Raw genomic sequence first — 26,124 nt, forward strand, 5'->3', positions numbered from 1 at the left:
TGACCTGCCACCCCCCACGCTCCCTCTATTGGCCATTCATTGTTACAATGCTCTGCCTTCCTGCACCATTGAGAAAGGGGTCAGGCTCTTAAATATCTGATTGAATGATGGTTATCAGTCAGACTGCCTTTCGTTTATCCCACCTCTGGCAGAACCAATAAATGGGAGGGTTCAAATAAAATATTATTTTCATGCCCACTGTTAGCTGTCCTCCTAGATTTCTGCTCATGGGGGCTGCCTTTCAGATAGGATGTTAGGTCGAGGCTTTGTCGGGTGAACAGAAAGATCCCTTGGCCACTACTCGAAGAACACGGCAGTTGTCCCCGGTGTCCTGGGCCAATGTATATCCCACATCACTAAAAGCCCAGGTGAGACCCGGTCCCACATCGCGGTTTGTGGGATCTTGCTGTGCGCAGATTGGCAGCCTCCTTTCCTGTATTACAGCTGTGCACTCTGCTGCAAAAGTAAAGTGCTTTGGGATGTAGTGAAAGGCGCTATATAAATGCGAGGCCTTTCTTTCAATTCTAATGGGCACACAGGCAAGAAGTTCATTACATTAAAAGAAATGAGAATGTTTGAGATGTCAGACACTGAACTGGGGAAAGCCCAAGCTGTAGGAGAGAGGAGAGCTGACATTTCAGTTCCCCGTCTCAGTCCTTATGACTAAACGGTATATGTGGCCTCCAGATCGCTACAGGGGATTGTCACCAACTGACTGAAGTGGTGCCCAAACTGCAGCGTGTGGGCTACCCCTGACTACTGGCGCCCCAGCCCTCTAAGCCCAGGAAACCCAGGCATATTTTCTCTCCGTTAACCAGTGAATACTCTTCAAAAGTGTTCAACTGGCCACAGAACGCCAGGGGACATTAGAACAGGAGGAGGCCATTGAGTTCCTCCAGCCTGTTCCACCATCCTCTCTCGTCCCATATCCCCGTCGTACTTCACAGAACACTTAGTGGAACCCCTACAGCGCAGAAGGACCCCAATCGGCCCACCGGGTCTGCACCGACCCTCTGAAAGAGCACACCCTGTCGGCCCTCTTGCCCGCCCTATCCTCCCGCCAACAAATTCCAACAATTTCAGCTTTAGGCCGGGATTCTGCCACCTCGCCTGTTGCAAGTGAGAACAGAGAATTCGGCATGCCAGCCAGCCAAAACACCTTTCACCCTCGGCAGGACCCCAGACGCGAGCAAGGTCGGAGAATCCCGGCCTTAAAAGTTTTAAAATGAACGATTAACGGGGCATCAATTTCCATTTGAGGAAGAGAATTCCAAACTCCCACCACCCTTTTTTGTGGAAAAGTGTTTCCTAATTTCACCCTTGACAGGCCAGGCTATACTTTTGAGACTCTGCCCCTTAGTCGCAGACTCCTCGAGCAGCGGGAAAAGCTTCCTTCTCTTTGCCCTATCTGTCCCCCTAGATATCTTGAAAGCTTCAATCAAATCACCCCTTTAAATGCCAGGGAATACAGCACTAGCTCGTCTAATCTCTCCTTCTGACAGCCCGCCGCCGAGGAACACGCGACTGGGGAGGCGGAGAATTCACCCCTTGGAGCCCGGATCTCATTCTGGTAAATCTACACTGTACTCGCTCCGATGCCAATACCTACGTCCCCAGGTACAGTGTCCTGAAATGCTCACAGCCACTCCAGGGCTTTGTTCAGTCAAAGCGCTGGAACAGCCTGAGATTACAAAAGTTGCTATATAAATACAAGTTCTCTCTTTACTTTCTGTCTGGCAGGTGTCATAATATACACACAAGTATATGATGGTGCATAGACACACACTGACTGACACACTGAATGACCAATCAACACACAGAACACAGCAGCCAATCACCAGACAGGGCACGGTCACTATAAAGCCAGAGGGCACTCGTTTTCCCGCTCATTCGGGATGCAGCCTCTGAGACAGCCAGAGCCCGTAATCTGTAGTACGATCATCTACCATGTGCTGGCAGTATAGTTTGGTCAGGTTAGCCATAAGTCTTCAGTCAACCTAACATAGTGTCGACCCACAGTGCAAGTATGTTTAACAGCTCATAGTTAAATAAAATAGAGTTGTACTTCTACAAGTGTTGGTAGCCTGTCTCTTCTACTGCTCTGGTAAACGCAGTCATCACAGACACAGCATACCCAACACATCAGCAGGGAATGCCAGGATTTTGACCCAGCGGCAATGAAGGAAGCGGAAGGGCAGCACGGTGGCACAGTGGTTAGCATTGCTGCCTACGGCGCTGAGGACCTGGGTTCGAATCCCGGCCCTGGGTCACTGTCTGTGAGGAGTTTGCACATTCTCCCCGTGTCTGCGTGGGTTTCGCCCCCACAACCCAAAGATGTGCAGGTTAGGTGGATTGGCCACGTTAAATTGCCCCTTAATTGGAAAAAATAATTGGGTACACTAAATTTATAAAAAAAAAATGAAGGAAGCGGATGGGTACAGGTCCCAAGTGTGGGCGACTTGGGAGGGAACTTGCAGGTGACGGTGTTCCCAACACCCCTGTTGCTCTTGTCCTTCACTGCGGTGAGGGATACGGGTTTGGAGGGGGTGGGTGGAGGGGTTGGTGTGAATGAGGGATATCATGGATTTAGCTTGTCTTCTCGGAAGAATGAGAACATGAGGGTTGGGCCTTCTTGCTTATGTGAAGTGAGATCCGCTTATGAACAAATAGACAATGCAGGACACTTCTATGAAACTGGACTGGATCCTTCACGTCAGGACATCTCAAAGTGCTTTACAGCCATCGAGCTACTTTTGAAATGAGGCAATTTGTGTGCCGCAAGCTCCCACAAACAGAAATACATGGTAGTTCAGTGATTATCACAGTTGCTTCACAGCTCCAGAGTCCTTGGTTCGATTCCTGGCTTGGGTCACTGTGTGTGCGGAATTTCCACATTCTTCCCGTGTCTGCGTGGGTTTCCTCCGGGTGCTCCGGTTTCCTCCCACAAGTCCCGAAAGACGTGCTTGCTAGGTGAATTGGACATTCTGAATTCTCCCTCTGTGTGCCTGAACAGGCGCCGGAATGTGGCGACTAGGGGCTTTTCACAGTAACTTCATTGCAGTGTTAATGTAAGCCTACTCGTGACACTAATAAAGATTATTAATGAAACAAAAGAACTACAAATTAAACAAAAATCAGAGGGGGGGGGGGGGGGTGACCGGAAACCCTTGGTGGGTCTTTGCAACTGAGAGAGAACAATAATAAAGATTATTATAATGGCCAGATAGCATTTATTTGCAATGCCGATTGAAGGGTAGATTTTGATCAGAGACCCAAGGGCTGGGGGTGTGGGGGGGTTCCCCACTCTTCTTTGCAATGCTGCCGTGTGGATCTGAGACAGCAGGCACCTGAACCTGATTGCTGACAGCTTCAACGGTGCAGCCTTCCCTCAGTACTGGCTCTGGGAGTCTCTGCCTGGACCAGGACATGAACCCGCAGCCGTCTGACTGTGGGGCAAAACTAAAGCTTTGATGACCTTCCCGCCAGAAATCCTGCTTCAGGGTTTTGAACGCAACCGAATGGTGCTGGCAGGTCTAATGAAGAGTCTTTGTTTCCTTGCGAGACAAAGGGCGCTGTGATGTGACGGAGCGGACGAGAGGTTGTACTTCACCCAGAGTCATCCCACGGCGTGTGTGGTCTCTCGTTTATGCTGCACATTAGGAACCAGCGTTACCCTCGTGTATTCATCGCAAATGTTGTTTGAAACACTTCATGAGTCACAGCTGCATGACCAGCCCTGTTCCCCCCCTCCCCCACCGCCTTCCCGCCCCATCGCTTCTGAATAACTGATTCATCTTTTGCTTATTCACGAGTGATAATCTCATGGTGGCTGAGGGGGCAGGCTTGTCATCTGAAGACACGAACCAAAAGTCCCATCAGAGCGAGGCAACCCAGTCACTGAATCAGACACAAGATCTGCCTCCGTCTGGACTTTCCCACACACCCCCTCGCCCCCAACACCATCCTCGTTGGCTAAACTTTTACAGGCGGTGGATGCCCCACCTAGACCATTATGCCCATGTTTACGCAACATCTGACCTAAGGAACGGCACGGTGGTTAGCACTACTGCCTCACAGCACCAGGGGCCTGTGTTCGATTCCGACCTCGGGTGAATGTCTGAGTGGAATTTGCATGTTCCCGTGTCTGTGCGAGATTCCTCCGGGTGCTCCGGTTTCCTCCCACAACCCAAAGATGTGCAGGTTAGGTGGATTGGCCATGCTAAATTGCCTCTTAGTGTCCAAAGATATGGAGTGAAGGTGGGGTTACGGGATACAGAGGGGGAGTGAGCCTAGGTAGGGTGCTCTTTCAGAGGTCCGGTGCACTCAATGGGCCGAATGGCATAGGGATTCTATAGATAGGCAACATCATTGCACTCCCCTCCTGGACAGGAGTCACTGGATGACTCTTCTTTATTATGGAGACACAAAAGGCTTAATACCTGTGTCCCTTTTTTTTAAACACAGCAGCATGGGCAATGAATTTAGAAGCATTGAAGCTGGAGGCCATTTAGCCCCTTGAGCATGTTCCAGCCACTCCCCAGTTCCACAGCATGCTGAGAAGCAACAGGAATCCCCCCCCACCCCCTTAACCTGAGAGACCTACAGACAATTGTGGTCTCCCCCACATGGCCACCATGCTGCTCAGCATCTCCCATTGAAAACAGTTGGCTATCTTACCTTTTGCTGCTATTAGCACTCTCCGTCCCTTAATGGCACCATTAACACTTCCCTTTGTCTGCCTGTCAATGACAAATTTGTCAATCTCTCCTTCGCCCCGACTTATCCCTGTTGTTCTATTCTGCCTCATCCGCCCCCTTTCCAACTATATAATCCTTTACATTTTACCTTTCTTCAGTTCTGAAGAGGGGCCACTTACTCAAAATCTTAACTCTGTTTCTCTCCGCAGATGCTGCCAGACCTGCCGGGTTTATCCAGCATTTTCTGTCTTTATTTCAGATTTCTAGCATCCACAGTATTTTGCTTTTATTAGACAATCGTGGTGCCCTCTGCAAGCACCACTGTAGTGTACTGAAAATTGCATTGTGCATTTTGTCCATTTGAGGCATCCATATATATATATGTGTACCAGCAGAGGGAGTCTGTTAGGAAGAGATACTAAAAGATCTGTGGGTTTTTTTTTCATATAAGTTTAGAGTAGCCCATTACTTGTTTTCCAATTAAGGGGTAATTTTCCATGGCCAATCCATCTAACCTGCCCATCGAAACCCACACAATAAATGGGGAGAATGTGCAAACTCCACATTGACAGTGACCCAGGGCCGGGATTCGAACCCAGGTCCTCAGCGCCGCAGTCCCTGTGCTATCCACTGCACCACCCTAAGATCTGCGTTTAACAGCTCGTGCAGTTTGAATTCCAAATGAATCCATAGCTGAACATGTAACTGTTTCTGTTGCAGGAATTTCACAATTAACACACTGGTTGAGATCAGTTCACTGCTTGGGGGACTAGAACCTGGGGCATCCTTTGTCTGTCTAAGTGGGAGATGGAGGTTCTATCTCCAATCCATAATGATTTTAAGATAGATGTCACGAAGCATGCTGATGTTATTTGTGAGGGTACCCCAACTTGGAACATTGGTTTGTGGGGGTGTATAGTTTTGTTTCGATGTGAGGAGACAAGTGATTCCCCAGTGAGAATAAAGAGCCCTATCGTCGGATACCAATTATTAAAGACTATTTATTAAAGTAAAGACAAGACAAATACACACAAATCGGATTACTCTACCCCCACACAATTTAAGATGTATGAATTATTAAACACACAACAGTTTCTATAGAACATACCCCACGTTACACAATGTATCTATGATACATGAACTCTGTAAAACTTGCCCCGCTCCCTAAACAACGTTCAAATTGAATATCCAGCTATAGTTATCACACAAAACAGGGATGATAGTCAACCTGGGAACCGTCTTTTTCCTGGTCCAGCGAAGATATTTTAAAACGGCTGTTACGAAGGTTTTCTGCACTGCCTTACCTCTAAGACATATATGTCAAACTCAAGGCCCGCGGGCCAAATCCGGCCGGCGGTGGAATTATCTTTGGCCCGCGAGATAATATCTAATTACTTTTTTTTAAATTTAAATTTTTTTTTTAAATTTTAGATTAGCCAATTATTTTTTCCAATTAAGGGGCAATTTAGCGTGGCCAATTCACGTACTCTGCACATTTTTGGATTGTGGGGGCGAAACCCACGCAGACACGGGGAGAACGTGCAAATTCCACACGGACAGTGACCCAGAGCCGGGATCGAACCTGGGACCTCAGCGCTGTGAGGCGGTTGTGCTAACAACTAGGCCACCGTGCTGCCCTAATAATATCTAATTACTATTAAAGCTGGCCCCAGCAATTGAAGCGCCTATGGCGTATGATATGACTGATGCCGAGTTTATTCAGGTATAGTGTGAATCACAAAGTGTTGGCCTGTGGAAAAATGTTTTCATTAGAAATTACTCTGGAAAAGCTCCAGATAAAGCAATAAGAAATAAATGCAACTAATTTTTTTATTTATTTAATATTTAATGTTGTTTTTATAGGCAATAACCTAAGCTTTATTAGTTCCAGGTTCAATAAGTTCATTTCAATAAGTTTTGCAAAAAAACATTGAACCAGTCCGGCCCTCGACTTGTCCCGATTTTTTAATTTTGGCCCACGGTGTATTTGAGTTTGACACCCCTGCTCTAAGACCTAGAAGCTTGTTTGCTGTGAACTTGGCCTTCAGGCTTGGTGGCTGGAAACTTGGCCTGTCCGCTTTCTCAGACTGCTAGTTGGTAACTGCCCCTCCTGGTTTTTCAGGAAACGGGCAATGATACCTTTGTTGTTCTTTGATTATGCCTCGTGTATTTGGCTGTATGCTCCCATCAACTCCCTTGAATGTACATTAACATATGCCTATCTCAAGGATTTTCCCAATTGTCTATAATCTGTTTCTCTTCCATAAGCTTATTATTATTTATTTGATTATTGATACTTAATTATTATTTAAAGTGACATTCTAAACTTGTTACTGGGAGAGATGCAGCCCAATTGAGAATCATTGAATGCTTTCTGCTGCTGTCTCGTGACACTAGGTTTCCCACTCATAAGTGTCCATGTGTTGAGAACAAATGTGGACCCAGCACTGGTCCCTTCCTGTCCATAGAATTCCTACAGTGAAGGAGGCCATTTGGCCCATCTAGTCTGCACCGGCCCTCTGACAGAGCACTATACCCAGACCCGTTTCCCCGCCCTAACCCCGTAAAATCACTTGACCTGCACATCTTTGGACACCATGCGGAAATTTAGCATTGGCTAATCCACCTAACCTGCACATTATTGGACTGAGAGAGGAAACCGGAGCACCCTGAGAAAACCCACGCAGACACGGGGAGAACGTGCAGACTCCGCACAGACAGTCACCCAAGGCCGGAATTAAACCTGCTATGTGGGTATTAACTCAAGCAATACCTCCATATCTTAGGCCGGGACTTTCCGGCGGTGAGCTATTGGCGGTCTGCCAAAGTCATTGGCAATTTGCATGGCTTGCTGTCCCCATTGCCAGGGAACCACCCGCAGGGGGGGGTGACTTCAGCGTGACCAGAATATCCCGCTGTCAGGAGGGGCTGGAAAATCCCACCCGTGGTTTCCTATCCATCTCCTAATCCCCAGTACACCATGCTGTTATATTTCCACGCATGCCACTTACCTGAATTTTCCTACGTGTCTCTTGTAAGACACCTTATTGAATGCCTTCTGAAAATTCATGGACACTGCATCTGCCACATGGAATTTACCAAACAGTGAGCCGGATTCACTGGGCCCCCAGCCGCGTGGAGCGCCACTGGCTGGCACCGGGATTCCCTACTCCCGTTAAATGTCAATGGGATTTCCCATTGAAGCTGCCCCACACCGCTGGGAAACAGGGAATCCCAAAGGACGGAGAATGCTGGCCAGGATGCGCCTTTAATAAATGTATCCCCGATTAACATTTTTAAAATAAATTTAGAGTATCCAATTCTGTTTTTTCCCCCACAATTAAGGGGCAATTTAGTGTGGCCAATCCACCTACCCTGCACATCTTTGGGTTGTGGGGGTGAGACCCACGCAAACACGGGGAGAATGTGCAAACTCCACACGGACAGTGACCCGGGGCCGGGATCGAACCCGGGACCTGGGCGCCGTGAGGCAGCAGTGCTAACCACCGGTGTAGAATCAATGGCGAGATGAGGAAAGCCTTTTTCTGTACAGGTTGAGTGGTTAGGACCTGGAACGCCCTGTCAGATACGGTGGCCGGGGGCCGGGGGGGGGGGGGGGGGGGGGGGGGGGGGGGGCAGTAGGGCAGATTCACTGGTGGCTTTCGAAAGAGAATTGGCTCATTACCTGAAGAGAAAGGATTTTGCAGGACAATGGGGCAAAGGCAGGGGGTGAGGGGGACAAGGCGAGTTGCTCTTGCAGAGGGCCAGCATGGAAGCGATGGACAGGAGTGTGGTGATTGTGTGTCAGTGTAGACTGTTCTATTAAACAAACAAGTATTTAAAAAAACAAGGAAATTCTGACAGGGCGCCCAGTGGGGGAGGCGGCACGTCACTGAGGCATGATGATGACAATTTGTGTTTCAGTCCTGTCCTATTGGAAAATAATTTAGTTAACAACTAGAAAGTTCCAGGGCCGTTCGTAGCAGGTAAACAAATAGAAACTTAAAGAAAAAAAACAGATGGTGTAGCTGGGAGAGTGGTGCTGCAGCAAGTTACGTGTTAATAGAACTATATGCATGGATACATTAAGGAGGGATTCAATCGAGGTGCTGAAAATCATGAGGTGCGTTGATTGGGTAAATAGGGAGAAACTGTTCTCGGCAGCAGGAGGGACACGGGTTGAAGATAATCAGAGATGAGGAGAATTTGTTTTACGCAGCGAGTTGTTGTGATCTGTCTGGGAGGTGCTGACTGAAAGGGAGGTGGAAGCAGATTCAATCGGAACTCCCAAGTGGGAACTGGATATATACTTGAAAAGACTATTGGGGCAAGAGTATGGGTAGAGGGACTAATTGGCTTTTTCAAAGAGCTGTCCCAGACATGAGTGGCCAAAAGGCCTCCTTTTGTGCAGCGTACTTCTATTCTGTGTGAGGACACGTGCAGAATGATCATCGCAGTAATAAGACTTTCACCTTAGTGTGGTGACTCATACTCAAGTTGTCGCACACTAGAGAGTGCCAGTCATGTGTGCGCAATTGGGGCTCTGTTACGCAATAGGACCAAATTCTGCTCACCAATCTGAAACCTGGTTTCCATAGAAGACAGAAACAGGGCCGAGAAAGTGCACACACCAACGTGCCATTTTGTGGGGGTTTACCGTAAGTAATGCAGGTACCAGCACAAGACACTGCGTCAAAGGAACTCTTTCAGAATGACTGAGGCGGTGGTATAGGACCACTTGTCGGCACTCCAGCTTTACAGTCAATGAAGCACTTTCTTGAAATGCAGTCAGTCACTGTTGCAATCTAGGGAAATCTGGCTGCATTCTACACACAGCAAGCTCCCACAAACAACAATGTGTTAGTGCTCAGATCATCTGTTTTCATGACGTTGATTAAAAAAAAAACAATTTAGAGTACCCGATTATTATTTTTCCAATGAAGGGGCAATTTAGTGTGGCAAATCCACCCACCATGCACATCTTTGGGTTGTGGGGGGTGAGACCCACGCAGACACGGGGGGGGGGGAATGGGCAAACTCCACACCGACATTGACCCAGAGCCGGGATCGAACCTGGGTCATGGGCGCCGTGAGGCAGCAGTGCTAACTGTGCCGCTCCATGATTTTGATTGAGGGACAAACATTGACTAAAACTCCGGGGAGAACTCCTTAGCTCTTCTTCGAATCGTGCAACAGGATCTTTTATCTTCATCTGAGAGAAGGCCGGGGATCTTCTGTAATAGCTCGAAGGTGGAACGCCTGAAAAGGCAGCACTCCTTGAGCGTTGCGGTGGGAGTGCGAACCTCGATACGGGGCTCCTGATGGCTACAGTGGGACTCGAACCTATGACCCGGTGACTCAGAGGCAAGCCTGCCACCCACAGAATAACAGGTGGCACTGAAAGGGGAATAGAGATTGAACCAACAGTCAAAGGGGAACAGAATTTCACTGAATCACAGAGGCCACCCGACCCGATCTCTGTGCAGAGCAATCCAGTTTGGCCCAGTCCCCCGCTCTACCTCTGCAAATTTATTTCCAAGTCAATGGAAACAGCGTCTCTTTCTCTACCTTTTTGTAAACGTGTCATAATCTTGGTCACCGCTATTAACTCTCCCCTCAACCTCTGTCACTCCAAGGAGAACTGCCCTTACCTCGAAGGTTTAAGCCCTCATTCTTGGAACCATTCCTTAATAATTCCTATCTGCAGGCTCTCAAGTACCTTCACATCTCTCCAATAAATGGGGTGACCAGAACTGGACGCATTAGCCTAGCTGCGGCCTAACGCTTGCTTCCTAAACGTTCGCCATAACCTCCCTGCTTTTTGTACTCAGTGCCTCTACTTATGAAGTTCAATATCCCATATGCTTTGCAAAGTGCTCTCTCATTAAGTCCTGCCACCGTCAAAAACCTATGCACATGAACATACGGGGCACTTCTGTTAGAAATTTGTCTTTTTATTCTTCGGCGGCATGGTGGCACAGTGGTTGGCGCTGCAGGAGGTTTCGAGGGAATTTGAGGAAACATGTTTTCACCCAGAGGGCGGTGGGTGTGTGGAATGCACGGCTTGGGAGGGTAGTAGAGGCGGCAAACCTCACAACCTTTAACAAGTACTTGGATGAGAACCTGAAATGTCACAACATTCAATGGGCAACTCGGTGGCACAGCGGTTAGCAATGCTGCCTCACAGCGCCAGAGGCCCGGGTTCGATCCCGGCCTCGGGTGACTGTCTGTGTGGAGTTTGCATCTTCTCCCCCGTGTGTGCGTGGGTTTCCTCCGGGTGCTCCAGTTTCCTCCCACAGTCTAAAGATGTGCAGGTTAGGTGGATTGGCCATGCTAAATTGCCCTTAGTGTCCAAAGATGTGCAGGTTACGGTGATGGGGTGAGGAGGGGGTCTAGGTGGGGTGCTCTTTCAGAGGGTCGGTGCAGACACGATGGGCCAAATAGCCTCCTTCTGCACTGTAGGGGCTCTATGATTCTAATTATTTCTGGGCACTGGTAGGGACAGTCTGCAAGTTTCCAGTTTTGTGGTGTTCCCTCCACAGTAGGTGGTGACACCTGCTGGGCAGCATGTGTCAATGCAGCTTCCAGTGTCAGTGCATCCACCAATGTCAGGCCAGCTCGCATTAAAAACAAAACGGGATCTTCTCTTGCGTTGGCATCCAAAAGCACACGGAATGTGGACATTTGCAAATGCAGAAAGGTTTTAGGCGTGAGGGAATTACACGCATTATCAAGTCTCCTCAATCCTTTACGGGAGTCCATTAATCCTCATCCTTATTCTCCCACCTCCCAGTCAATCATATAGAACAGGGCAGCACAGTAGCATTGTGGATAGCACAATCGCTTCACAGCTCCAGGGTTCCAGGTTCGATTCCGGCTTGGGTCACTGTCTGTGTGGAGTCTGCACATCCTCCCCGTGTGTGCGTGGGTTTCCTCCGGGTGCTCCGGTTTCCTCCCACAGTCCAAAGAGGTGCAGGTTAGGTGGATTGGCCATGATAAATTGCCTTTAGTGTTCAAAATTGCCCTTAGTGTTGGGTGGGGTTGCTGGGTTATGGGGATGGGGTGAAGGTGTTGATCTTGGGTAGGGTGCTCTTTCCAAGAGCCAGTGCAGACTCGATGGGCCAAACGGCCTCCTTCTGCACTGTAAATTCTATGAAAAACAGGAGGATCTCATTCAGCCCCTTGAGTCCGTTCTGTCATGCAATAAGGTCATGGCTGATGTACCCACTTTGCCCCATATCTCTTCAAATGTCTATGAACATAGAACATAGAACAGTACAGCACAGAACAGGCCCTTCGGCCCTCAATGTTGTGCCGAGCAATGATCACCCTACTTAAACCCACGTAACCCGTATACCCGTAACCCAACAATCCCCCCATTAACCTTACACTACGGGCAATTTAGCATGGCCAATCCACCTAACCCGCACATCTTTGGACTGTGGGAGGAAACCGGAGCACCCGGAGGAAACCCATGCACACACGGGGAGGACGTGCAGACTCCACACAGACAGTGACCCAGCCAGGAATCGAACCTGGGACCCTGGAGCTGTGAAGCATTGATGCTAACCACCATGCTACCGTGAGGCCCCAATGGTTAACAAATATCTATCAATCTCAGTTTTATTTGTGACAATAAAAAAAAGATTAAAGATTAAAAGATTAAATTCAACAACGCCAGAGGCTAGGAATCCTACGGCGAGTAACTCACCTCCTGACTTCCAAAGCCAGTCCACCATTTGCACAAGTCAGGATTGTGATGGAATCTTCTCCACTTGCCTGGAGGAGCGCGGCTCCAACAACACTCGTGAAGCTCAACACCATCCAGGACAAAGCAGCTCCGCTCGATAGCTCCCCCATCCACACACATTCACTCCCTCCACCACCGACGAACAGTGGCAGCCGTGTGTACCATCGAGAAGATGCACTGTAGCAACTCAACAAGGCTCCTACGGCAGCACCTTCCAAACCTGCGATATTCAGCATTTAGGAGGACAAGAGCAGCAGATACCTGGGAACCCCTCCACCTGGAGGTTCTCCTCCAAGTCAGGCACCACCCTGACTTGGAAATATATCGGCCGTTCCTTCTCTGTCGCTGGGGCAACATCCTGGAACTCCCTCCCAAACAGCACAGTGGGTGTACCTACACCACAGGGACTGCAAAGGTTCAAGAGACAGCTCACCGCCACCTTCTCAAGGGGCAATTAGGAATGGGCAATAAATGCTTGTTGAGCCAGCAAAGTCCACATCTCGTTCAGTTTTAAAAATCTACCTGACGTGAATTGCCATTTGTGCAAGAGAGTTCCACACTTTTGCACTACTTGCGTGGAAGTCTTTCCCAATTTCACTTCTGAAAGGTCTGGCTCTAATTCTTAGACTATGGCCCCTAGTCCCAAGGTCTCCTAATGGTCCATTGGTGCATTGTGTTAGAGCCTTATCCCAGCCCAGGACATGATGGCCACGGAAGGAGTGTGGTGGAGTCAGGCACGTTGATTCTCAACCTGTAATTCCTTCCAATGTGCCCACGGCAGGCGGTAAGAGTGGGAGAACCTCCTGGTCAGCTTGTGGTAGCTGCAGCACAACACCCCCCCCACCCCCAAGTACTTTCCACGAACTCTGTGTCAAGTGCCTCCTTGATTCGCGAGACGAGAGGGAGAGGACAGAGAGACTCTCCAACCAGCAGAATTAGTTTCCCTCAATCCCTACAGCGCAGAACGAGGCCATTCAATCCATCTACACTGACCCTCTGAAAGAGCACCCTACCAAGGCACACTCCCCCACCCCTTGTCCCCGTAATAATAATAATAATCTTTATTGTCACAAGTAGGCTTACATTAGCACTGCAATGAAATTACTGTGAAAAGCCCCTAGTCCCCACACTCTGGCGCCTGTTCGGGTACACAGAGGGAGAATTCAGAATGCCCATGCCCAAATTACCTAACAGCACGTGTGGGAGGAAACTGGAGCACCTGGGGTAAACCCACGCAGACACAGGGAGAACGTGCAGACTCTACACAGACAGTGACCCAAGCCAGGAATCAAACCTGGGACCCTGGAGTTGTGAAGCAACAGTGCTAACCACTGTGCTACCGTGCCGCCCTCCCCACTGAATCGGCATATCATGGAAACTCTGATCAAATCACCCTTGCAAAATCCAGGATATACAATCCTAGATTTTCTTTTTTTTAATATAAATTTAGAGTACCCAATTATTTTTTCCAATTAAGGGGCAATTTAGCATGGTCAATCCACCTAACCTGCACATCTTTGGGTTGTGGGGGCGAAGCCCACGCAGACACGGGGAGAATGTGCAAACTCCACACGGACAGTGACCCAGGGCCGGGATTCGAACTCGGGTCCTCAGCGACGCAGGCAGCAATGCTAACCACTGTGCCACCGTGCTGCCCTAATCCTAGATTTTCTAATATAAAATAGAAATTGCTGGATGAACACAGCAGGTCTGGCAGCATCGGTGGAGTAACATCGAGGTGGGGTGCTCTTTCAGAGGGTGGTTGGAGATGCAATGGGCCGAACGGCCTCCTTCTGCACCGTAGGGATTCTATAATTCTATGACTTGACAACGTTGACGCGTTCCCTCATGAGGCCCACCAGGTGGCGGCATTGGTGGAGGCAAGAATAGTATTTGAATTTCTCAGTTGTTCTAAATTTGTTTTGGAAAAGGCAATTACGTGCCGTCCCAAACAAAGGAAAGACTTGCATCAGAGCACGTATCGCCACCAGGAAATGCCAAAGCGCTTTACAGCCAATGAGATATTCTTTTCCAGTACTGCCACTGTTGCAATGCACAAAACGCAGCAACCGATTTGTGCACAGCAAGATCCCACAACAGGGCCGGATAGTGACAATACCCACATTATCTGTTTTTATTTTAGTGATGGCGATTGAGGGATAAATCCCAGGCAGGACACTGTGGAGAGAACGATGGCAACGCGCGCCTGCGATGCCAAATCCTCGGTTCAACATCTAATCTGAAAGGGGGGGGTGGGGTACCGCCGGCAGTGCGGCACTCCCTCAATACCGCACTGGGGGCTGTCAGATGTCAAAAACCCTCGACGGCACGTCTGTCTTTTCAGCAATATTTAGGTTCCGCGCCGCCAAATGACTGTTTTGCATCTTGGTGGCGGGTACCGAATTGTGATGATGACACAGATGAAACGATTGTAATTTATAACGTGGAGCTGGACTTTAAGGCTGGGTGTGTTTGAGACGGGGGGGGGGGGGGGGGGGGAGTGTGAGGGATGCAGGGGGCATCAAAATATGATGGATGGCGAGCCCCCCCCCCCCACCTCCCCATTTTCCCACCCTAGCATAGTCCTGGTGGGCCAAATGGCCTGTTTCTGGGGGACTGTTACTTCCATGCATTTATGATATACTGCAGATGCTGGGCCGGGAATACTTAATATGTCCGAAAGCATCTGTGGAGAGAGGAACAGAGTCAACGCCACAGGTCAATGACCTTTCAGGGCAATGCGATCATCTATAAACTTGGGCCAAGAGGCAAACAATAGCCCATAACGCTGCAGGTCGAGTATCCTTTATTCAAAACTGCCTGGGTTGATTGCATTTCTGTTTTCAGATCATTCTGGTTTTTGGGGCAATTTAGCATGGCCAGTCCACCTAACCTGCCTGTCCTTGGACTTTTAAAAATTTTAAAACATTTTTTAATAATTCATTTACAGGATGTGATTTCTTGATTAATAAGGGGATCAGGGGTTATGAGGAGAAGGCAGGAGAATGGGGATGAGAAAATATCAGCCATGATTGAATGGCGGAGCAGACTCGATGGGCCAAGTGGCCTAATTCTGCTCCTATGTCTAATGGTCTTATGTGGACGTTGCTGGTTAGGCCAGCATTTATTGCCCCATCCTAGTTGCCCTTCAGAAGGTGGTGGTGGGCTGCCTTCTTGAACCACTGCAGCCCTTGAGGTGTAGGTACATCCACTGTGCTGTCAGGGAGGGAGTTCCAGGATTTTGCCCCACCGACAGTGAAGGAACTGCCGATGTATTTCCAAGTCAGGGTGGGAGTGGTGAGTGACCTGGAGGGGAGCCTACAGGTGGTGGTGTTCCCAGATATCTGGTACACTTGTCCTTCTAGATAGTAGTGGTCGTGGGCTTGGAAGGTGCTGCCTAAGGAGCCTTGGCGAGTCACTGCAGTGCATCTTGCAGATGGTACACACGGCTGCTACTGTTCGTCGGTGGTGGAGGGTTTGAATGTTTGTGGATGGAGGAGCAATCATGCGGGGCTGCTTTGTCCTGGATGTTGTTGAACTTCTTGAGTGTTGTTGGAGCTGAACTCATCTAGGTGGGAGGAAATGTGGGAGGATGCTTCCACTGGCAGGAGAAACTAGAACCCGAGGGCACAGCGTCAGACGAAACGGACGATCCTTCAAAACTGAGATGAGGAGGAATTTCTTCAGCCAGAGGGTGGTGAATCTGTGGAACTTTTTGCTGCAGAAGGCTGTGGAGGCCAAGTCACTTGAGTGTCTTTAAGGCAGAGATAGATAGGTCCTTGATCAATAAGGGGATCAGGGGTTGTGGGGAGAAGGCAGGAGAATGGGGATGAGAAACATATCAGCCATGATCGGATGGTGGAGCAGACTAGATGGGCCGAATGGCCTAATTCTGCTCCTATGTCTTATGGACAGTCACCCGAGGCTGGAATCAAATCCGGGTCCCCGGTGCTGCAAGGCTGTGGTCCACCTGATGTTATGGCCCGCAGCAAGAACGTGCGGACTCCCTGAAAGACATGCTGGTTAGCTGAATGGGACATTCTGAATTCTCCCTCTGGGTAACCCGAACTGGCGTCGGAGTGTGCCGACTGGGAGATTTTCACAGTAACCTCACTGCGGTGTTAATGCAAGCCTACTTGTGCCACTAATAAAGATTATTATTGCTTTTAACGCCCCGTGTGGCTGCATGGGTCTAACCCCCACAATCCATGGGGCGGCACGGTAGCACAGCGATTAGCACTGTTGCTTCACAGGGACCTGGGTTCGATTCCCGGCTTGGGTCACTGTCTGTGTGGAGTTCTCCCCGTGTCTGCGCGGGTTTCCTCCGGTTGCTCCGGTTTCTTTCCACAAGTCCTGAAAGATGTTCTTGTCAGGTGAATTGGACATTCTGAATTCTCCCTCTGTGTACTCGAACAGGCGCCGCAATGTGGCGACTAGGGGCTTTTCACAGTAACTTCATTTGAAGCCTACTCGTGACAACAAGCGATTTTCATTTCATTTCAGTGTTAAAGTAAGCCTACTTGGACACTAATAAAGATTATTGTTATTACAAGATGTGCAGGGTAGGTGGATTGGCCGGATTAAATTGCCCCTTAATTGGGGGGAAAAAAGAGGCGGCACAGTGGTGCAGTGGTTAGCACTGCTGCTTCACGACGCCGAGGTCCCGGGTTCGATCCCGGCTCTGGGTCACTGTCCGTGTGGACTTTGCACATTCTCCCTGTGTTTGCGTGGGTTTCGCCCCCCACAACCCAAACATGTGCAGGGTAGGTCACACAGTGGTTAGCACAGTAGCACAGTGGTTACCACTATGGATTCATAGCACCAGGATCCCAGCTTCGATTCCAGGCTGGATCACTGTCTTTGCGGCGTCTGCATGTTCTCCCTGTGTCTGCGTAGGTTTCCTCCGAGTGCTCCGGTTTCCTTCCACAGGTCCCGAAAGACGTGCTGGTTGGGTGAATCAGACATTCTGAATTCTCCCTCTGTGTACCCGAACAGGCGCCGGAGTGTGGCGATGAGGCGATTTTCACAGTAACTTCATTGCCGTGTTAATGTAAGCCTACTTGTCACACTAATAAAGATTATTATTATTAAAGATATGCAGGGCAGGCGAATTGGCCGGGCAATTCAGCCCCTTAAATTGGGAAAAAAATAAGGATTGGGTGCTCTAAATTTAAAAAATATGTATACATTTTGCTTTTATGATAGGAGAACGCCGGGTGCCTCCCCTTTTTTTTAATTTAGAGTACATAATTTATTTTTCCCGGGCAGCACGGTGGCACAGTGGTTAGCATTGCTGCCTACGGCGCTGAGGACCCGGGTTCGAATCCCGGCCCTGGGTCACTGTTCGTGTGGAGTTTGCACATTCTCCCCGTGTCTGCGTGGGTTTCGCCCCCACAACCCAAAAGATGTGCAGGTTAGGTGAATTGGCCACGCTAAATTGCCCCTTAATTGGAAAAAATAATTGGGTACTCTAAATTTATATTAAAAAAAATAATTTATTTTTCCCCAATTAAGGGGCAATTTAGCGTGGCCAATCCCCCTACCCTGCACATCTTTGGGTTGTGGGGGGGGGGTGAAACCGACCCAAGGGTCCAAGAATTGGTTATCCCATGCCTTCTCTTGTGATGTATGATAGGGGGCGCTATGGAAATGCAAGTTGTTGTTGGCAGCCCTGAGAGGTGTGTGTGTGGGAGGGGCTGCAGCTTTAAGAGCCGTGCTGGTCCCGCCCCCTCCCCCCCATTGGTGGAGCACGCCCGTCAATCAGGGGGGCGGGCTGACTTCCGGTCTGGACGCCAGTCGCCGCCGAGCGGGAGCGCGCGCCGCCGCGAAGATTCCCCCAGAAAGGTTTGTTGTTTTTTTTTCTAAAAAGCAAAAACCTGTGACCGACCTGCGATTTTCTTTCTTTTCCTCTCTGCAATTTGGTCGACGGGGGTCCTCCCGACGTTTAAAATTTCCTCAGCGAGGGGGCTCGCGGACCAACGGACTTTTCTTCTCCGCGCCCCCGCCCCGGTATTTTCAGTCGGGACGCACACGGACCTGCCCGACCGGTGAGCGGGTTGTATTTTTTTGCTTATAGATATGTTTTTTTTTCTGACTGGCGGAAAGTTGTGAACCGGGAGCGGAACGGGCGGGACGGCCCTCTCCCGGGACGGAAACCGGATGTGAGGCCCCGGCGGCTGATGGACGGGCGCCCCAGCCAATGGGAAGGCGGCACGGCCCGGCCGCCGGCCAATGTGCGCGCCGCGGGGGCGGGACCCGCCGCCTGATTGACAGCCCTGCTCCCCCCACCCTTGCTCTGTGTTTGTATGTAAACAGCAGACAGCCTCTTGCAGCAGCCAGAGGGGCCTCAAGGTTAGCCACCACCAGGCTGCACTCTTTAAAAACTTTATTTTTCATAAATTTAGTATACCCAATTCATTTTTTCCCACCCAATTAAGGGGCAATTTAGCGTGGCCAATCCCCCTACCCTGCACATCTTTGGGTTGTGGGAGTGAGACCCACACAAACACGGGGAGAATGTGCAAACTCCTCACGGACAGTGACCCAGAGCCGGGATCGAACCTGGGACCTCGGCGCCGTGAGGCAGCAGCGCCAACCATCGTGCTGCCCTCTTTTTTAAAAAAAAACTTTCTAAAAATCTTATATTTGCGTTGATGCGCACTGTTTCACTTTGGGAGCAAAACCCTCCAATGCGTTAACTTTCCCATCAGGTCTCCCCCGTGTCTGCGTGGGTCTCGCCCCCTCAACCCATAGATGTGCAGGGTAGGTGCATTGGCCATGGTAAATTGCCCCTTAATTGGAGAAAATGAATTGGATAATCTAAATTTATTTTAAAAAAACCTCCCCTGCAGGTTTTCATTGAAAGGTGTTTTGCGGGGAGGGCACGCACGGTGGTGCAATGGTTGGCACCGCTGCATCGCGGTGCCGAGGTCCCGGTTTGATCCTGGCTCCGGGTCGCTGTCCGTGTTGAATGTGCAACCCCCCCCCCCCCCCCCCCCCCCCCCGTGTCCCAAAGATGTGCAAGGTAGGTGGATTCACCATGCTAATTTGCCCCTTAATTGAAAAAAAAATTTGAGTACTCTGAATTTATTTATTTATTTATTTATTTTAAAAGTGTTTTGAGTGTGGGCAGGAGTGCAACTGAGGTGTGGGTGGAGGCTCACTCTTTTTTTTTTCTAAAATTTAGATTACCCAATTATTTTTTCTATTAAGGGGCAATTTAGCGTGGCCAATCCACCTACTCTGCACATTTTTGGGTTGTGGGGGCGAAACCCACGCAGACACAGGGAGAATGTGCAAACTCCACACGGACAGTGACCCAGAGCCGGGATCGAACCTGGGACCTCAGCGCCGTGAGGCGGTTGTGCTAACCACTAGGCCACCGTGCTGCCCTTGGAGGCTCACTCTTGAGTACATTCAAGACGGGGCGGTGACCAACTTATAGATATTACACACTTCAAGGAGCCTGGGGCCCTGCTGCCTCACGGCGCCGGGTCCAAGGTTCGAATCCTGCCCCCGGGTCACTGTCCGTGTGGAGTTTGCACATTCTCCCCGTGTCTGCGCGGGTCTCATCCCCACAACCCAAAAATGTGCAGGGTAGGCGGATTGGCCACGTTAAATTGCCCCTTAATTAGGAGGGGGGGGGGGGAAGAATTGGGTAGGTTAAATTAAAAGAAAAGGAGCTTGGGCATGTGGAAGCAATGAAAACAGAAGGTGCGGAGGACAGGCTCAGCTGCTCCGGCTGCATTTGCGGTAGGGAGAAACTGATTAATGTTACGAGTTCAATATGACTGCTTTGGGAAATGGGAAGATCGGCCGTGATCGAGTTGAATGATGGAGCAGGCTCAGTGGACTGAATGGCCGACTCTTCCACTGTTCCGTAAAGTGGCCGCCTCATGCATGCTCCGCCATTTGATAAGACCATAGAATCCCTGCAGGGCAGACTCCCTGAAAGGGCTCCCTACTTGGGCTCATTCCTTCGCCCTATCCCCCCCGTAAACCCCATCTAACTGTCGGACACTAAGGGACAATTTGGTATGGGCAATCCACCTAACCTGCACGTCTTTGGATTGTGGGAGAAAACCGGAGCACCCGGAGGAAAGTCACGGGGAGTGCAAACTCCACACCGACAGATGAGGCAGCGGTACTAACCCGCTGTGCCACCTTTATTGTAGCCTCCACTCTACTTCCCCGTCCACCCCCTGACATCCATATTAATCAACAATCTGTTGAACTCAACCTTAAAAATATTCAATGACCCAGCCTCCAGTGCTTCCAACGACAACCTCTTGAACGAAACAAAATTCACCTCCTCTCCATCTTAAGTGGGTAACCCCTTATTTTTAAACTGGACTTCAAGTCCAAAAGCATCCATTGCAGCTAACGTTTTCAGGTCTACACGTCTCTGTGCGGATGTTCGCTTAAGATTTTAAATAAAAGTAAAATACTGCGGGATCTGGAAGTCAGAAATTTTTTTTTTTTTTTTTTTTTTTATAAATTTAGATTACCCAATTATTTTTTCCAATTAAGGGGCAATTTAGTGTGGCCAATCCACCTACTCTGCACATTTTTGGGTTGTGGGGGCGAAACCCACGCAGACACGGGGAGAATGTGCAAACTCCACACGGACAGTGACCCAGAGCCGGGATCGAACCTGGGACCTCAGCGCCGTGAGGCGGTTGTGCTAACCACTAGGCCACCGTGCTGCCCCCTGGAAGTCAGAAATAAAAACAGAAGATGCTGCGAAGCTCCTAAAGTCTGGCAGCTGTTAAGGGGAGAGAACCAGAGCTGACAAAAGGTCATTGGTCTCAAATGTTCACTCTCCACAGATGCTGCTCAAACTGCTGAATGTTTTCTGTTCTTATTGCTGATTTATGATAAGTGTCAGAAAAGTGGGGGAACAAGGTGGTCTTTTAAAATAAAAAACTCTGTAACGTCTTGCATTTATTTAGCACCGTTTAACAGTCCTGCGTGAATTGCAGCAGGGTTTTAGAGTTAAATTTGGCGCCATAAGGACATGTGACTAAAAGCTGGTTTAGCACAGTGGGCTAAACAGCTGTCTTGTAATGCAGAACAAGGCCAGCAGCAGGGTTCAATTCCCGTAACGGCCTCTCCGAACAGGCACCGGAATGTGGCGACTAGGGGCTTTTCACAGTAACTTAATTGAAGCCTACTTATGACAATAAGCGATTATTATTATTGCTGGAAGTAGGTTTTCAGTGGTATCTTGGAGGAGCGAAATGAGGCAGAGAGTTTTTGGGAGTTTGTCTTCAATCTATCTCTTAGTATAAGACCGTAAGACATAGGAGCAGAATTAGGCCACTTGGGCCATCGCTACTGCTCCGCCATTCAATCATGGCTGATATTTTCTCATCCTCATTCTCCTGCCTTCTCCCCATAACCCCTGATCCCCTTATTAATCAAGAACCTTTCTATCTCTGTCTTAAAGACACTCAGTGATTTGGCCTCCACAGCCTTCTGCGGCAAAGAGTTCCACAGATTCACCACCCTCTGACTGAAGAAATTCTTCTTCATCTCTGTTTTAAAAGACCGTCCGTTTAGTCTGAGGCTGTGCCTCTGGTTCTAGTTTTTCCTACAAGTGGAAACATCCTCTCCACGTCCACTCAATCCAGGCCTCGCAGTATCCTGTAAGTTTCAATAAGATCCCCCCTCATCCTTCAAGTGCAGACCCAGAGCCCTCAACCGTTCCTCATACGATAGCTCTTCAGAACTTCAATCAAAGCACTGCTTGAGAACCAAGATACACAGGAGTAGGCTATTCTGCCCATCTAAACTGCTCCGCTGTTCAACTAGATCACTGCAGGGGCAGCACGGTGGCGCAGTGGTTAGCACTGCAGCTTCACGGCGCTGAGGTCAAAGGTTCGATCCCGGCTCTGGGTCACTGTCCGTGTGGAGTTTGCACATTCTCCCCATGTCTGTGTGGGTCTCACCCCCACAACCCAAAGATGTGGAGGGTAGGTGGGTTGGCCACGCTAAATTGGAAAAATGAATTGGGTACTCTAAATTTATTTTTTTTTAAACAACTAGATCACGGCTGATTGTCTCCCTCCGTGCCATTTATCTGTCTTGAACATACTCCATGACAGAGATTCTCTGGGGTAGAGAACTCCAAAGATTCACTAACCTCTTGAGTGAAGAAGCTCCTCTTCATTACAGTCTCAAATGACCGACCCCTTCATTTGAGACCGTGGCCCCTGGTTCTTTATTGCCCCATCCCCGGCCAGGGGAAACATTCTTCTTGCATCCGACCCCCCTCCTCTGTCTCACCCCTTGAGAATTGCGTAAGTTTCAATGAGACAAGCTAAAATCAAAAGTAACGGAATGGTGAAATGGGCTCTAGGGGGTGAATAACCTCCTGTAAATCATGAAACTATTGAGCATTGCTATTTGCAGATGTATTATTAGTGGGAGCGATGGGAGCAATTTGAGGTTAAGAATTGAATATGTTATGAGGTGCAGCGATAAATCGTCTTGGCATAAGTACTGTTTTTAACCATCATGTCATGATACTAGTTTGCTAAGTAACTTTTGCTAATAAACTGGTGGCGAATCGGCGATAAACCAGTACGCTTAATTATTGCGTCAATATACATTCTGTTTGTCTTTAATTTGTCACCTGAAACTGTATCTACAGCCACCAGTGTTCCGCCCTAATGTTCGACTGGGAATAATTATTGGAGCCTTTTTATAAATATCGTGTTGGAGGAATTCTTTTTGTCAATAGGGAGGGATGTACTTGCATTGGCAGCAGTTCAGAGAAGGTTCATTGGGGTGATTCCTGGGATGTTGTCTTATGAGGACAGGTTGATCAGGTTGTGCCTATAACTCGTCGGAGAAGAATGAGGTGAAGTCATTGACATTCGATTCGGACGAGATTTGACCGTGAGGTTTCCTCTCCTGGGGGAATCGAGCTGAGGCGGTGGCGTAGTTGTGTTATCAGTGGACTAGTAAAATCCAGAGTTTCCTCCCACAAGACCCCAAAGATGTGCTTGTTAGGTGAATTGGACATTCTGAATTCTCCCTCCGTGTACCCGAACAGGCACCGGAATGTGGCGACTAGGGGCTTTTCACAGTAACTGCACTGCAGTGTTAACATAAGCCTACTTGCGACAATAAAGATGATTTATTATTAGGGTATTCCTCTGGTGACCCAAGTTCGAATCCCACCATGGCAGATGTTGAAATTTGACTTAGAATCATAGAATTTATGCTGAAGGAGGCCATTCGGCCCCTCGAGTCCCCACTGGCCCTGGGAAAGAGCACCCTCCCTAAGCCTATCCACCCTATCCCTGCAACCCAATCACCCCACCCAACCCAACCTTTTTGGACATTAAGGGTAATTTAGCATGGCCATTCCACCTAACCTCCACGCCGTTGGACTGTGGGAGGAAACCGGAGCACCCGGAGGGAATGGGCAGACTCCACGCAGACCGTGACCCAAGCCGGGAATCGAACCTGGGACCTTGGAGCTGTGAAGCAACTGTGCCTCCCTCTCCCCCCCCCCCCCCCCCCCCGTAGCTATGTGCTTGCCCACTTGAAATGGCTTCGCAAGCCACTCCGTTCAACGGCAGCTAAGGATGGGCAATAAATGCTGGCCTGGCCACTGATGCCCACATCTCATGAATGGGGGGGAAAAAAAACAACTAGGGGTGATGGATTGAAATAAGGGGCCTCTCATTTAAGACAGAGATGAGGAGAAATGTCTTCTCTGCATGCCTTTATAATTCCCTTCCGCACAGAGCAGTGGGATCTGGGTCGTTGAATATATCCAAGGCTGAATTAAGATTGATCGAGGGGGTTGTGGGGAAAAAGACAGGAAAGTGGAGTTAAGACCACAGTCAAATCAGCCACGATTGTATGTGAGTTTGAGGAATTAAATGGCTAACTCCTCCTAGTTCTTATGATCCTGAAAGAAAAAATGTCCTTAATTCCTTATACTTTACTATTTAAAAAGAAAATATAAATATAGAGTGCCCCACCATTTTTCCAATTAAGGGACAATTTAGTGTGGCCAATCCATCTACACTGCATATCTTTGGGTTGTGGGGGAGGAACCCATGCAGACACGGGGAGAATGTGCAAACACCACGCAGACAATGACCCGGGATCGAACCCGGGTCCTCAGCGCTGCAGACAGCAGTGCTAACCACTGCGCCACCGTGCTGCCATAGGCGTCACTATTTTAATAACCATTTTAATGCATTAATCTAATTCCAGTCACAGCATCAGCACTATTTCACTCTGGTGCTGTATAGCTCCAAAATGCTTTCTCCAGATGTGGCATAGTGAGGGAGCATAGTTTTTATAGAGGAGTGTTTTTTTTTCACAGTAAAAGTTGAGATACATTATGAAGATTTTGTGTGCCCTGCCTCTGCGTCATGTGTCCACCACTCCAGCATTGCGCTTTAACATTAAGAGGAACATCTGCGACAATATAGATGTAAAGATTCCCACACTAGCCATAGTGTCTGAGTTAGACTGCCAATTTGTGCTCTGTTCCCGTGGTTTGAGACTGCCCAAACTCACTTATGTAGCAGCCTTGGAGCCAGCAAGCTACATTCAAACTCATTTTTCAATCCACGTTACATAAATTGCTAGTGTTTGTGAAGATTTTTTTTTTTGAAATGGGTAAATGATTTGCTGCTTGAGCTGGTGTTATTCAACTTGACAATCAGTCAATTCTTGTTAAATTTAAAGAGCAGGGTGAAGGGTCAGGGCTCACAGTGCAGGTCACCACAAATAAGAGGTGAGAATCGTCATAAAAGTAACGACTAGATGACAGCAGGCTCCACAGTTTGAATCCTTATAGGAAGTAGGAAAAATTGAGCGAGGCAGAAATGCTGTTTTGGAGACTGCATGGCAACTCTGGTTCTCCGCATAATAGGGAGGAGGAGGATGACGAGAAGTGTGTAGGATGGTACATTTGTTGATTAGAAAGGCCAGGGAGAGGAAAGTTTGAAGAACGGCCCCAGCCACAACGGAGATGAGAGAGAAAAAGTGGAGGTTAGAGCGGTGAGGGGGAATTGAAGATCAGATGACAAACTGTTTCCTGTATCTCTTTGAGTAGTGCGAGAAGGACACCTTTGGAGACTTGGTGAGATTGCATCCAAAGTGAATTCCTCTGGGAGCCTTGAAGCTGCAAACTGACGAGACTTGTCCCATCGGGACTAGGCTGAGTTCAGACCCAGAGAATTCACGATCTGTGTGCCATCCTGGTGAATATCTGCACTTGTCGATGTCAGGGACCTGGCTGCTAGCAAAGGGCAGTCACTGTCGGTATCCTGTTCTTCTGACTCATCCAACTGTGTAATGTAACCTTAATTCAGGTAAAGGTATGTGCTTCACTTTCCAATGAAATGCCTGGTTATGAGTGCACTTGGACACAGCATTGGGGATATATACCGAGGGATGTAGTATGTAAATCATTGCATTGCAAAACCATCTTGGGTATGCAGTTTATAGGGTTGTTGCTTCCCCTACCCAGGACAGTGACTGGCTTTATCATTTGGCTAAGACTAGAGATGGGGTGGAATAAGTTGCTTTAATTAGGGGGATTGATACTTTACTTTTAACTTAAAAAAAGTAAGTGTTATTATACATTTTTAAAATTTAAAAATAAATAAATTTAGAGTACCCAATTCATTTTTTCCAATTAAG

At 48.7% G+C, this 26,124-nt stretch overlaps 2 protein-coding genes across 3 annotated transcripts in view; one reads left to right on the plus strand and one right to left on the minus strand.

The window, feature by feature from the left end:
- The window catches only part of LOC119958008 (proteasome subunit alpha type-6-like), a 65,760-nt gene extending 47,232 nt beyond the window's left edge, over positions 1 to 18,528 (minus strand). The window contains exon 1 of the mRNA XM_038786268.1: positions 18,335 to 18,528. The gene's annotated coding sequence lies outside the window, so the exon portion shown is untranslated. The remainder of the gene's footprint in view (positions 1 to 18,334) is intronic.
- The window catches only part of LOC119958007 (BTB/POZ domain-containing protein 7-like), an 81,665-nt gene continuing 73,748 nt past the window's right edge, over positions 18,208 to 26,124 (plus strand). Inside the window, exon 1 of one of the 2 annotated variants that reach the window (XM_038786262.1) lies at positions 18,208 to 18,291. The gene's annotated coding sequence lies outside the window, so the exon portion shown is untranslated. Of the gene's footprint in view, positions 18,292 to 18,361; positions 18,495 to 26,124 lie in introns of those variants that run through there. The other variant, XM_038786263.1, reaches the window with a different exon arrangement.

The sequence above is a fragment of the Scyliorhinus canicula genome, chromosome 27 (assembly GCF_902713615.1).
Source record: "Scyliorhinus canicula chromosome 27, sScyCan1.1, whole genome shotgun sequence".
Taxonomy (NCBI): Eukaryota; Metazoa; Chordata; class Chondrichthyes; order Carcharhiniformes; family Scyliorhinidae; genus Scyliorhinus; species Scyliorhinus canicula.